At 42.0% G+C, this 15,211-nt stretch overlaps 1 protein-coding gene across 2 annotated transcripts in view; it reads left to right on the plus strand.

The window, feature by feature from the left end:
* Positions 1-13,879: 13,879 nt before the first annotated feature.
* Positions 13,880-15,211, plus strand: part of pak5 (p21 protein (Cdc42/Rac)-activated kinase 5) — a 134,711-nt gene continuing 133,379 nt past the window's right edge. For both annotated transcript variants that reach the window (XM_080453645.1, XM_080453646.1), the window contains exon 1: positions 13,880-14,016. The gene's annotated coding sequence lies outside the window, so the exon portion shown is untranslated. The remainder of the gene's footprint in view (positions 14,017-15,211) is intronic.

The raw sequence follows: 15,211 nt of genomic DNA on the forward strand, positions 1-15,211 counted from the left end.
AATTTAAGAAACTTTTAAATAGTGAAAATATACAATCTACAAGCCCGCAACGTGTCGTATCACCTGAGCTTGTACATTGGCTATTTATTTTCATTCCGGAAATGGGGCTTAAGTGATTAATTCCTACAGTATTTTTATACGTTTCGGTCCCAAGGAGAGACCAAATGTATCAAAGAGAAGTCCATTGCGCTTCAGCCAGTTGAAGGTAGGAGGGCTCGTTGGTGCTCAACAGAGACAGCTTGAATCAGAGAGAATAATACCTGGGCACTTTCTGTTTGAATCTGAGGAGTGCTCCAGTATCTTATTTGGGTTCGGGTAGTCTCTCCTGAAGTGCCCAGGTATTATTCTCTCTGAGACCAAATGTATCTTTTGTGTGTAGAAAGGTTTGGTAACCACTGGCCTAAACGACTTGAGGGCTCATGAAGAGTTTGTGAGTTTGATGATGTTTTAATCTAAGACTACCTGTATGTAGCTAAAACATCAGCTACATTACTACTGATTTATGATGTTTGAGACACTTTTAAAAAGTAAAATCTACTTTACTAACATGGTAACGCTGGTCCAACTGAACCAAGTACATAACAGTTAGTGTCTAAGGCAACAGCTGAATAACAGCAAACAGTCCAACGTGCTCACAGACTGTGGTATTTGTGTCCACAACCTTATTAGATTAGCAATCATCTGGCTTGATACATTCTGGAAATGGCAGAAACTCCAGGAATGGAGAGATTCACATTTTCATCCCAAAGTATATCACTGCTGGAGATTCTTCTACTAACTGGGACTTCCCATTTATTCACAACCAGTGGTGGACAGTAACTAAGTACATTTACTTACTTGAGTACTGTACCTTTCTGAAGTAAATATCTGTATGAGTATCTGTACTTCACTTGAGTATCCCAAATACAAATACTCAAGTTAAAGGACAGATCAAAAGTGTACATAAGTAGGCTAACAGTACTCAGACTTAAAATAATACATATTTATTTAGGCCTATTATTTTATTATTTCATTGCATTATAATCTGAGACGTCACATCCAATGGTTTGTCCAATCAGATTATAGCCGGCTGATTGTGGAGGCCGCATTTTCAAATGATGTGACACTCGAGCGGTCAGTGCCAGGTACCTGCATCCACAACAGACAAGCACTGCCATTATCATTAACACTGCTCAGTGGTTCTCAACCTTTTTTATTTCCAGGACCCCCATGACTCTGAGAGTTACAGATATGTAAGGGTCCATTTACCCCCTCAAGAACACTGAGGGTGCCTGGACCACACTTTGAGAACCACTGTTCTATAGCCAGTGGTTCTCAACCTTTTCAGCCCGTGAAATAATCATATTTGAAGTTTTGAACTGGGGACCCCCCCCAAAATAATCATATTTGAACTGGGGACCCCCACCCTGATAAGCAGTTGGAATCGTAGGAGTTGAGGCATTACATTTAGTTTGACTTGGTTCCAAAGTCAAGTTAAAAGTCCTTAAATTTTAACTTAACTGTCACCTGGGGACAACCCCCCCCCCCCCCAAGAAAATTGGCACGAGCTTGTGCCTTTTGATGAATTGTCTATATTGTGTGTGACACACACACATACATTGTGTGTGTCTGTGTGATGTTGCCCCTGTGCCCCTGTGCCTTGAGACTGACCATTCTTTTTTTTCAAGAAGAAGAAAGGCTGCTGTGAATTCAGTCCACACTGGCTGGTCAGCATTCCTCTCCTTTTCTGTCAGAAATGTTAAGACAAAGCATTTGAGTTAAGAGTTAAAGGTAGGGTAAGTAATATTTTTTGGTTAAAACAAAAAGTATTTTGTTAAAAGGTTCAAATACTATATTCTGATAGTAATCATTGCTATAGAGTGTTTTTTCAGTAACAGATGTCTCCCTGTCTCTCCAGCTCTTTAATAAACAGAAAATACATTTTTCGGTAGGTGTCAAAATCTCAGCCAATCAGGAGAAAGTACCCATTTTTAAGCTTAATTTGTATAGTGTTCCAGTTCCAATTTTGCATGCTCATTTCTTAGTGTCATCACTTCCAATTTCACTTGTTTAATCTGTATCCTGATTGAGTTCTCTGTCCTGGTTGGATAAAATTGGAAATGAAACTGAAACTTAAACGAAAATGCATTTTCTGTTTAATAAAGAGGTGGAGAGACAAGGAGACTCCTAATACTGAACAAACACTCTATAGCAATGAGTACTATCAGAATATAGAGCTATTTAACAATTATTTTAACCAACGCAAATCACTTACCCTACCTTTAAAGACTTTAGCTGTAGTGCACGTTTGTGCCTTTTAATATTATTTATCAATATTACTGTTAAATGCAGTCACATTTCCTACACAGTATACAGACTAAATGGAGAGAGAGAGAGAGAGAGTATAACCCAGCAGCATAATTCATCTCTTCCTGTCTTTCATCAAAGATAACAGTCAAGTCAAGTTAGTCATTTATGTGTGTGTGTGTCTGTCTGTGTGTGTCTGTGTCTGTGTGTGTGTCTGTGTGTGTGTGTGTGTGTGTGTGTGTGTGTCCTCCTGTCCACTACTTATAGTGTTAGATTCTGTCCAGTTTAATAAGTAGGCATCATTCACTTGAACAGGACGTAGTGGTCTGCACGGTTATTCCCAGCTTTTTGTAATCTTAAATCAAACTGAACTTTATATTAGGTTTCTGCAACCAAAAACAGGAAACAGTCAATGAAACTTGAAGGGATCGCTCCAGTAAAATAAGTGAGCCACCAGATGGCACTTTTAAACACAAGACTGACATAGTCTAGGTCAGTGGCTCAACCAGTGGTCCTGGGGTGTGTGTGTGTGTGTGTGTGTGGTGCATCAGCGTATGTGTGTACCAATGTTGAACTGAGCATCAGACCACAATGACTCATCATTTCTCAGCAGCCTTTGCACGAGAACATTTGAGTTAACTTTATTTAGTTTAGTGCATCATGTATTGTACACAGTAAAATCCTCAGTGTCAATTTGTCCATTTGCAATCTGGGAACCCATAGCCAAATGAGAAGGAAAAACAGCGCCCTCTGCTGTCTGTACTATCTCACTTGGCTCTGGGACAATGACGACAGAGCACCTGTGTGCAAGGAAACCGGGGTTTTGGTCTGCCTTCAGCGTTTCACTTCCGGTGGTGCGACTATGTTTTCATTCCCACTAACAATATTTCTACACGGAACACTAACACCACTTCTCCCAGAGAACATGGATCATTTTGGTTATAAGCCCACTTGTTTCTATGATAAAAGAGCAAGTTAAAATGTGAATATCTTTTCGTGGTTTTGTCTGCTCCGCGGACGCTATTGTTAAATTAGTTTTGGTTGGTTTCGAGTGGGGAAGGATCGGCGGACACGTAAATCCCGCCCACTACATTTGATTGGGTAAAGCGCGGCCTGCTTCCTGATCTGAAGGCACGCCCACTTGTAGCCCAGTGTGTACACGTTATGACGAACCTTCACGACAGATTCCAACGCAGAGCAGAATCTGTTCTTGAGAGATTAGTCTATTTGTAACTCAGAGGGTCTAAAACAGTGATTCTCAAAGTGGGGTCTGGGCGGAGACCCCCAAGGGGGTTCCAGGGGGTCCCGGGCTACATTTTTGATTGTTAAGAACCAAATGGAGTAATGGACTCTTACCGGACTGTAACTCTGAGAGTGTACAGACAGATGGAAGCAAATGGACCCGTAAGGGTCCATCTGTACTCAGTTTGAGAAACAGTTTGAGAACAACTGGTGTACAAATGTAACCAGGGGTCCATTTGGTTGCATTTGTACACCCTATGAGGATTCTTACTGTGTACTCTAATGTGATAATCAGACAACTGTCTGTTGCTTGTCAGTTGACTCATGTTGTGTCAGGAAGCCATAGATAGATAATCATCCTGCTCCATAATTGTTCCATAATGCGGTTACTGGACGCACAGCAGGGCAACAAGAGAGCAAAGTGCTGGAAAGCAACTGAGTACACATTTACTCTATGTACTATGTACTTAACCACTTAAACCCGGAGTCCCTCAGGGCTTTATACTAGTGTCTCTTCTGTTTTCTGTTATTGTGGGGAAAGCTTTTGCTGAAACTAGCAGATCAATCTGCTATTTTCTGCGAAAGCCCTCCCCACAATAAGGATGCTGGGGTTGAAGGGTACTTGAGGTACTTTTACTTTACTTGAAGTATGTTCTATTTTCAATACTTTCTACTTCTACTCCACTACATCTCAGAGGCCAACCCATCAAAGCGTAATGAAACACGTATTTCCAATGTGGTCCTGCACAGGAGTCTCCATATCTCTCCAGCTCTTTATTAAACAGAAAATGCATTTACAGGTCAGGATACCAATTACCAATCAGGAGAGAAAATTAACACAGGATGCAGATTAAATAAGTGCAATTAGAAGTGATGACACAAAGATATGAGCAGGCAAAATTGGAACTGTAGCACTGTCTCCTCATTGGCTGAAATTGGCAACCCAAAATGAATTTTCTGTTTATTAAAGAGGTGGAGAGACGGGGAGACCCCTGTTACTGAACGAACACAAACATCAAAATATAGTGTTTTCAACCTTTTAACAAAATATATCACCGATCTACAAGCTCACAATGCGTCGATGAGACGAGAGTATTTTTATATGGTGGTATTAAAGGGTAAGACCACTTTGGTAGAGGTTTGGGTTGTGTAGTTACCTTGCCATGATGTAACTCCAAAGGTGGGCAAGAAATCAAAAATAATTGCTCCATTGATTAGAAATTGATAATTCAAAATATGCTCCTCATTGACTTACATTGTACGGTAAAACAGCTCTCAAAGTCACTCTTTTAGCACATAAATGAACCCAAACATAGCTGATTCAGACAATATAGAGCATCACCAAACCCAGTACTGTTTTTTTCTTTTATAAAAATGTCAACTTCCTGTTGATTTTACTATTTGATCTGCGGATCCAGTCCAGGTTTTCTACTTATCAAAAATGGCAAAATCAACAGGAAGTTGACATTTTTATTTAAAAGAAAAACAGTACTGGGTTTACCTCTACCAAAGTGGTCTTGCCCTTTAACAATTTTATTTAAATAACAAATACATTTAAATGAAAATAATGTTCTTATACATGTATGTGCAGGGTTTGATATGCTCGGGTGGATGATATTATAATAAAAAAAAACTTGAATAAAACATTTTAACAACACAATTCTTGTATGAGGGTCCCTGGCACAAAGTATTTTCAGATGGGGGGTCCGCGGCCAAATAGCCCCCACATATTTATTTGGGGGTCCTTGACGTGACAAAGCATCGTGGGTGCGTTCAGAAAGGGAAAGTGTGCTGCTGCTGTCAGGCAGGATAAGGCAGCATTGTGGGAGGAGCACAGCTTTCCAGCTCCAGAGAGACAGACAGCCAGCGGTGTATTAGCCTCTGATAAGCACTGGGCCTTGTTCCAACACTGGAGAGCAACAGCAGCCCTCGTTGCCTCGCTCCCTCTCCTTCCCTAACCCCTTACACTATAGGGGTCTTCAACCTTTTCAGGCCAAGGACCCCTTAGCTGAGAGAGAGATGAAGCAGGGACCCCCTCTATATTGTATCAAATTGTGTTTCAGATTAACCAAGATTTTACTTGGTCTGGTCTTTTTCCCCTCTACACCTAATACCTCTTTGCCAAAAATAGCAGATCTACAAGCTCACAACGCCTCGCAGCGCGAGGCGTTGAGAGCTTGTAGATCTGCTATTTTTGGCTAAAATTCTCCTCAGAATAGGGATGCTAGGGTTCAAGTGGTTAATGCGAAAAAAGAAATCATATCACACAAAAATTTGGCGGACCCCCTGTAGTAACTCTGAGGACCTCCTAGGGGTCCCGGAACCCCCTGTTGAAGACCCCTGCACTATAGGGATAATTTTATTCCTTCAAAACCTTAAATAAATTGCTGAAATACCCAATCTACCAGCTCACAACCAGCTCACATTTTTTTTTGCAAATTTGCAACAGATAATTTGTTCATATGAATGGAAATGATTCAGATGATTATGCTAAATAATTTAGATTAGCTCAAATAATTGCGATTGGGCGATTATGTAATTCATAATAGTGACAGGCGTACCTTCCACCCTTGCTCCTTTCCTTCCTAAGGTTTACACTACTCTATGTAACCTAGTGTAACTGTAACCTAAATGTGACAAGTATATTTTGTTCCCAATGTATGAATGAATGAACCATTGTAAAGCGCTTTGAGTACTTTGAAAAGCGCTATAAAAATGCATTTCATCATTGTTACAGAATGTTTGCATATTCAAAGGAGTGGTTTCCAGTGCTTTGTAACGTGTAGCTGAATGCAGGTTTTATTCTTATTTCTTTTTAAACTAAAGACACACTGCAAGCGAGTGTACAATAAAAGGTGTGTGTGTGTGTGTGTGTGAGAGAGCTAGAGTGAGTGAGAGAGAGAGAGGGAGGGCTTCAAATAAATTATATTAGTGCTGTTGTTGCCATGGGGACCGCAGCAGGCTTTCACAATGACTTAATCGTGTGTGTGCCTGCGTGCGTGCGTGTGTGTGTGTGTGTGCTTACATTGATATCATATCTGGACCACTTACTACTGTAAGTCAATTTAACATCATAAAGGAGCCTATTATCCCCTCAGAGATGTTCAGTGTGGCTCCATTCTGAACCTGTGTGTCAGGCTGACATCACACAGAGATGCGCCACAGTAACAATGCAGTCCTTCTCTCCACCACAAGATGGCGAAATCGGGTTCTCTGAAGGGAACAATGATGTCATATGAAAGCCAATAGCAGCCAATAGACACTGGCCAGATCGTGTGTGTGTGTGTGTGTGTGTGTGTGTGTGTGTGTGTGTGTGTGTGTGTGCACACATGCATGTACATGCACATACATGTATGTCCTAGAATTGGAATCAAATTCTGAAATCAGAATCAATTGCATTGATTGAAATTAATAAAAAATATCAAGCACAAAAAAATAAAAGAATACACACAGTAAAATGTGTACATCTGCCCATTTGTAACTCTGTGAATATACAAAATAAATGGACAATGAATTGCATTGAATATTGTTAAAGGCATTTTAAGAATCAGGTTTCAGAGTAATTTTTTGGATCCCCCCCCCTCCCTCCTCCCCTGGGTGGTCGTTGGGTGGCCGTCGCATGATGATGCTGTGGCTGCCCATAATAAGTGTGTCAGCCTGAAATAGTGCTGCTGAAGGGGTGTTCCTCCTCTCACACACTGGGCTCACATTCCCCTGCGGGGGGAGGGGGGTGGGGGTGCGCCTGGAAGAGGAAGAGAGAACCACAGTTTTTATCATGGAGATCAAAGTCTCAGAAGGGCCACGTACTGTGTGTGTGTGTGTGTGTGTGTGTGTGTGTGTGTGTGTGTGTGTGTGTGAGAACATCCCTTTAGGTCCACTTTTACACACTCAGTGTCTTTTAGGGTGCTGGTACAGTAGCTGAAACTAGGGCATTAACGAATAGTGATTTATGGTATTCGAATTATTCGACCCAAAAGTATTCGAATATTCGATTATTCGATTTGATTATAAAAAATTAAAAAATTAAAAAAAATTAATTTTTTTTGAATTGCATTGATGACTCGACTCAAGGAATGCGAGTTGACGTCACACCAGAGCTCACAGCTGCATGTCTTCTCTAGAAAAGCCACTAAATATTTTTTCCGAATAGTCGAATAGTGGTTTGATAGTCGAATAGTCGGTTTGATATTCGAATATTCGAATATTCGACTATTCTGTGAATGCCCTAAGCTGAACACACATAATGTACATATCGTTGCTGTCGGGTGGAAACCCTGTAGCCAATGTCCGCAAATTATTATTTCAAAAACGTTTTAAAATAGTGAAAATAGCAGATATACAAGCTCGTAGATCTGCTATTTTCCCAACTCTTGTGCGACACTCTTGTATGATGAAGTATAGGGCATTAATTCACGAAAAAACTAAAAATTGAAACATGGAGATACAAGGTTTCTGCTTGACAGCGACAATATGTACGGTGCATATGTGTAGGGCTGTCACAATTATTACATAATTCGTATCCATGTCGAAAAATGTTCATACATTTTCAAACATTTTTCAAAAATAGTAGAAATAGCAGATCTACAAGCTTACAACGCGTCACGAAGTGACGCGTTGTAAGCTTGATCAACTATTTCTACTATTTTGAAAATGATTAAATATGTCAGTAGTTTTTTGGTATATTTCAGTTATTTGGCATATCTGCCCCAGGTGTGCAATATTTTTTATTACAAAGCCTAAAAGGCAAACCAAAATTAGTTTTTATTCATATATTCCAATGTTCAACGGCAAACACACAATTAAATCGTTAATCGCAATTATTTGAGTGACATTTACATGTAATCATCACAATTAAATTTGTAATCGTGACAACCCTACATATGTGCAGAAAGTGACATTGTGTATGTGTGTCTCTCGCTTCACTGTCTTTTCACTGTACTTCTTCCTTTCATTCTCCTTCAATCTCTCTTCTGTCTCTTCCCCCTCTTTTGCCTCCTCCACCTCTTCCCCTCTCTCTCTGTCCCACACACACACACTGCCTGTCACGCGAGGGCCTGGCAGTGGCACAGTGGGATTTATCAACTTTTGCCCTCACACATTCACTTACTCTGGAGACCGTCCATTTTGTGTGTGTGTGTGTGTGTGTGTGTGTGTGTGTGTGTGTGTGTTGTCGCTAACTGCATGTCAGAAACAGAGATGAATGGCAGGCTGACTCTGTCAGAGCTACAGTAGCACAGTGTTTCTCAACCTCTTCTGGGTCAGGGCCCACTCGGAAATCTTAAAAGCGTTTGCGGCCCACCCATCTGACCACTTAACACAGCAGCCGAATATTTTTTCAGTTTCATCTTTCAAGGTTTTAAAGAAAGCATACCGTGATGCTCACATTTTCTTTTTTTATATGAATGTGATATTATCAATAAAATCGTAGTTTTTTCCTTGACACTGAACCCTAACCGGTGATGGACAAAGTATATCGCTGTTGTCGGGTTAGAAACCTCTCATTTTTTTTTTTTTTAATCATTTTTTTTATAATTTTTTTTATTAACAGACAGAATTGCTCAGTAGCCCCCCCCTGCCCAAGAGGACGTTTTGGTATTGCAGCTGAAAGTGCTGTATAAGCCAGAGACAATTGACTTGGGATGAGTATATCTGAGTGATGATTTAGGCTCAAACCTTTTGAAAAAGGTTTGAGGGACATATATGATATTAAATATAAAAAAAAAAAAATTAATTCATGGTGTAGATCAGGGGTCTTCAACCTTTTCAGGCCAGGGACCCCCAAACTGATGGGGAGATGGAGCAGGGACCCCCTACCTCGTAGGGTAGGGGGGGCTACCACATATATTGTATATTTATGTATACAATTGTGTTTTATTTTGCCTGCTCCTACGCACCTGCCCCAGTAGGTGTGCAAAATAAAAATTCTCTACAAAATATGTATAAACATACCATGTTATTGTGCATTGTGCCTCCATTTATCTGTTTGCTATGGATTCATGTTATGTTAAAAGGCAATTTGACATTTTGGGAAAAAAAAAAAAAAAAAAAAGTTGTTTTTTTTTCAAACAAAAATATTGTTTAATCAAACAACAATTTCGCGGACCCCCTGTTGAAGACCTCTGGTGTAGATCCTTTAAATCTGACCTAAAAACATGGCTGTTCTCAAAATCGAATAGGCTCTATGCACAGCAGCCAGACTGTAAAAAAATTGGGCCCCTTCCTTACTTCCTTCGCAGGTCTTACCAATTATACTAATTATGGCTCTGTTCTATTTAGTGTAGCATAGTGGTTCTCAAACTTTTACATTTCAAGGACCCCCATAACTCTGAGAGTGTCCAAATGGAACCGTAATGTGTTCACTCTCAGAGTTACACACCCGTATGGGGGCATTTGGAACCCCCTCAAAGAAACATTAGGGTACCTGGACCACACTTTGAGACCCACTGGTGTAGCAGGGTTTTTTCAGTGAGACAACATGCACAATATCAGCACCCTGACTCTGTTTGACCAGAATGGAACAGAGCCTTCATTAGTATGGTAAGACCTGTGAAGTTAGTAGGAAGAAGCCCAATTTTCTTCCAATATGGCTGCTGTGCATAGAGCCTGTTGATCCCTGGAAGCCTGGACACCATCTTTCTTTGGTGTTTCGCCCAGGTGGGGGTGGTCAAATGCCTAAACCTTAACCTTTAACCTCACAAAAAACTATGCCTAACCATAACCTTAACCCTAACCCCACAAACACCATGCCTACCCTTAACCTTAACCCTAACCCCACAAACACCATGCCTACCCCTAACCTTAACCCTAACCTCACAAACACTATGCCTACCCTTAACCCTAACCTCACAAACACTATGCCTACCCCTAACCTTAACCCTAACCCCCCAAACACCATGCCTACCCCTAACCTTAACCCTAACCTCACAAAAAACTATGCCTAACCATAACCTTAACCCTAACCCCACAAACACCATGCCTACCCTTAACCTTAACCCTAACCTCACACACACTATGCCTACCCCTAACCTTAACCCTAACCCCACAAACACTATGCCTACCCCTAACCTTAACCCTAACCTCACACACACTATGCCTACCCTTAACCTTAACCCTAACCCCACAAACACTATGCCTACCCTTAACCTTAACCCTAACCCCACAAACACCATGCCTACCCCTAACCTTAACCCTAACCTCACACACACTATGCCTACCCTTAACCTTAACCCTAACCCCACAAACACCATGCCTACCCCTAACCTTAACCCTAACCTCACACACACTATGCCTACCCTTAACCTTAACCCTAACCTCACACACACTATGCCTACCCCTAACCTTAACCCTAACCCCCCAAACACCATGCCTACCCCTAACCTTAACCCTAACCTCACACACACTATGCCTACCCTTAACCTTAACCCTAACCTCACAAACACTATGCCTACCCTTAACCTTAACCCTAACCCCACAAACACCATGCCTACCCTTAACCTTAACCCTAACCCCACAAACACCATGCCTACCCTTAACCTTAACCCTAACCTCACAAACACTATGCCTACCCCTAACCTTAACCCTAACCCCCCAAACACCATGCCTACCCCTAACCTTAACCCTAACCTCACAAACACTATGCCTACCCTTAACCTTAACCCTAACCTCACAAACACTATGCCTACCCTTAACCCTAACCTCACAAACACTATGTCTACCCCTAACCTTAACCCTAACCCCCCAAACACCATGCCTACCCCTAACCTTAACCCTAACCTCACAAACACTATGCCTAACCTTAACCCTAACCTCACAAACACTATGCCTACCCTTAACCTTAACCCTAACCTCACAAACACCATGCCTACCCCTAACCTTAACCCTAACCTCACAAACACCATGCCTACCCTTAACCTTAACCCTAACCCCACAAACACCATGCCTACCCCTAACCTTAACCCTAACCTCACAAACACCATGCCTAACCCTAACCTCACAAACACCATGCCTAACCCTAACCTCACAAACACCATGCCTAACCCTAACCTCACAAACACCATGCCTAACCCTAACCTCACAAACACTATGCCTAACCCTAACCTCAAAACCACACTCACCTGGGTGAAAGAGGGAGTCCGATTCATCCCTTACTAGCTCGCCTCCAGAGATCCCTCAGCAAGCTCCACTGAAGGAGCCCTGTGTGAGTGGCATACTCTGCCCACCCCCTTCTTTTTCTGTAAATCTATTATTACTTTTCCTGTTGATGATATGTAATGTATTGTCTGTCATGATGATGAATTGAGTACAATGGACCACAATGGAAACAAGCATGTGCAGTATGTAATTGAATGGACTTTTTGAATGTACACAGCGGTCACGCACGCACGCACGCACAAACAGTGGCTTTCCAATTATATTAGCAGGATTAGCTATTCATATTGTAAACATCTGCCATGTTTAATGTGAGTGATGTGTTGAATGTGACGCCCTGTAAATTCAGTTGTACTTTGATTGCAACCAGAGTGTGTGCATGTTGTGAACCCATCAAATTTATATTGGCGCGTATCTTAATCGGAATAATGCATTCTAATACTGCACTGGGACTGCGCTGGACTTAAGACCATGTTTGAGCTTACTTTAAGTGCAATTGCTTTCTTACTTGTCTCACTCATGATACTGGTGCCTGGTGTAAGATAGGGCCGTGTGTTTTTGCCCCTGTGTATGTGTCAGTGTGTCATCATAATCCATGTTATGTATTGGCCTATATGTCTTTAACTAGATTGTAGACTGAAAATGCACTTACCTGGATTCCTTGGTTTATAATGCAACTTCACATTTATGCCATGCCTAATTCTGCCTACTTAGATTTCAGCATTTTTTAATTTCTTCAAAACAAACTTGTTGCCACTTCTCCTACAGATTTTGTCCAAAGCTACCACAAATTGCTACACATAATCTCTGGGGATGCCCCCTCAACTGGACCACCTCGCCCCTAAGTCAAGACTGCCAGTTAAAAAACAAACCTTCTGGTACTTTTTAATTAATAGCGTTTAGGCGTCAAGCCTTCCTCAGCGTGTTAAGAAAGTGGTCGGTGTCGTGCGTACCAGGAGGGACTGATAGACAGACAGACATGACGAGGGCTTCAGCTGCTGTTGGTAAAAATACATAATTTTAAAAAGAAATACCCTGTGCATACACACCCGCCCCCCGCCTGACACACACACACACACACACACACACACACACACACACACACACACACACACACACACACACACACACACACACACACACACACACACACACACACACACACACACACACAGGAGACAAGCATCAGAGTGATGGAAGGCCTATAGTTGTGTGCCTCCTGGTGGAGATTTGCGCTCCACGGAGCACCCCTTTCTATTATAGTTGCTGTTGCTCTGTATGTTTAGCATTGTTGGCTGGGCTGGGCTGGGCTGGCTATCCAACTGACATAAAACATAGCATGGGTATTTAAAAAAAAATCGTGACTCTTTAAGGAGGGTTCAAGAAGACACCACGTGAGAGCTGTCAGAGAGCTGAGCCCAGTGTTTGTCGAATAATATATAACAACCAGTGGTGGAAAAAGTACTCAGATGTTTTACTTAAGTAAAAGTATCAATACTGCAATGCAGAAGTACTCTGTTAAAGTCCGGAATTCAACATTTACTTGAGTAAAAGTACAAAAATATTGGTATAAAATGTAGACTTAAAGTACCAAAAGTAAAAGTACTAAAATGTTTGAAAATAGCAGATCTGTACAAGCTCACAATGCGTTGCATTTTCAAATAGCCTAGGTAGAAAATAAGGCTAAATTGGTTGATGTAGGTTTTATAATGTTATTATTGATTGATTGATTGATTGATTGATTGATTGATTGATTGATTGATGTACTTTATTTAGTAAGACATGAGAACATCAGTACATGGAAGTACAAATTCACAATACAAGGTCTACTAAACTGGAAGACTCATTAAGCACTGAGCTTGTTTAAGATGAGATCCCCATGCACACAAATCATGATGACACATTTATATCTGCAAAGTAACTAGTAGGCCTGCTACACAGTACTTGAGTAGGCTACATGTATTTTCCACCACTGATGATAACACACCGGGGAACGCTTGGCGCACAGGTAGGTGCGCTGTTATATTTTCAAGAGCGCACTTGTTCCGTCCTGTCGCCCGAAAAAAACTGCGCTCATACCATACGCTCCTCGCCTCCTGAAGCCAACAGCCCGGATGTAGCACACAGCCAGCCAGCCAGCCAGCCAGCCGCGCTACACGCACAGCACAGGACCGTACAGCTCTCCTCCCTCCACCTCCACCACCACCACGGCGATAATAACATGGCGCTGGCAGCAGCAGCAGCGGACACATAACGGTGTCCAGGCATAATAATCCACCATAAATAGACCAAACAAATAAGCGACAAGGACATGTGAACGCATCGACCAGGAGATAGCAGGTACGTGCAGGGGATTTTCTCTTCGACAATGAATGTACGCCTCGGTTGTTTAGTTTTTTTTTTTAAATGCTGAATGTGGTTGCTTTTTGCATTAAAAAAAAAGAACCCCTCTCGCTCCCGTTTATATCCGCGATAAACGCTCGTCTATAACGGCTTAAATATACTCTCTCATCCGGCGAGGGGGGTTTTAAGAAGAAGCGTCGCGTCGAAACAGCAGTGTCATTCACATGAAGATGTGCTGTTTGCAACACAGCTGGGAATACATAAATAATAGTGTGTGTGTGTGTGTGTAGTATGTGCTGTCATGGCTGCGCGGCTCCGTGTGTCGACCGCTGTCCTTGGTATCGAGCCGCGGGTGCGCATCACATTCACACCTATTGCATGGAGGAGCCTTTTGTAAATATGTTTTTTTTAGGGCCTGTTTATGACGGCGGCGTGCTTGGTTTTTGCGGTCGTGCCGTGTTTATCGGAGCTCATAAATAGGGTTGGTTGTGGTGGTGGGAATGGATGGATCGGCGCCTGTGTGTGTGTGTGTGTGTGTGTGCGCCTCCGTCCTCGGCGGTCTGTTTTCTCAGCTCGGCTATAACGAGTTTGGACAAGATATGTGAGGATGACAGTGCAGGGCATTTTGCACTCTCACCACGGCCTCATGTTGTTCTAGCAGATCAGAGTTGGACAGACAGTATAGTATATAGACGTAGAACGGCCAATGTAGGCCAGGTGAGTGAGGCGAGGAGCAGATGGCACGTTTTCAAGTTCAAAATGTGTATCTCTTGGATTAGGAGGTGTGTAGACGAAAATGAAAAGTGGTAGCAAGGCCCTATGACCCCCCCCCCCCCCCACCACACTCACACATAGCCTATAAACCCACAATTACCCCCAACAGTCAACACTCTATTAATACTAATAGCATCACACATACTGGGAATCTGTCATCTTGCCTACATTTTCCTCTGGAACAAGGGGTAAATATGTTCATGATCAATGTACAAGTGCATTGGCGACGGCCAGATTCAGTGGATTATATTGATCTGATTATCATTTATCTATCTATCTACCTATCTATCGATCTATCTATCTATCTCTATATCTCTCTCAGTCTCTATCTTGTCTAGTAATCCTTCTGATGTATCTACTGTCCATGACAGCAGGTATACACAGCATCAGAGTGAGATGGACTGGTGGTTTACACAGA

This window comes from Gymnoscopelus braueri (genome assembly GCF_963280865.1).
Source record: "Gymnoscopelus braueri genome assembly, chromosome: 16".
Lineage (NCBI taxonomy): Eukaryota > Metazoa > Chordata > Actinopteri > Myctophiformes > Myctophidae > Gymnoscopelus > Gymnoscopelus braueri.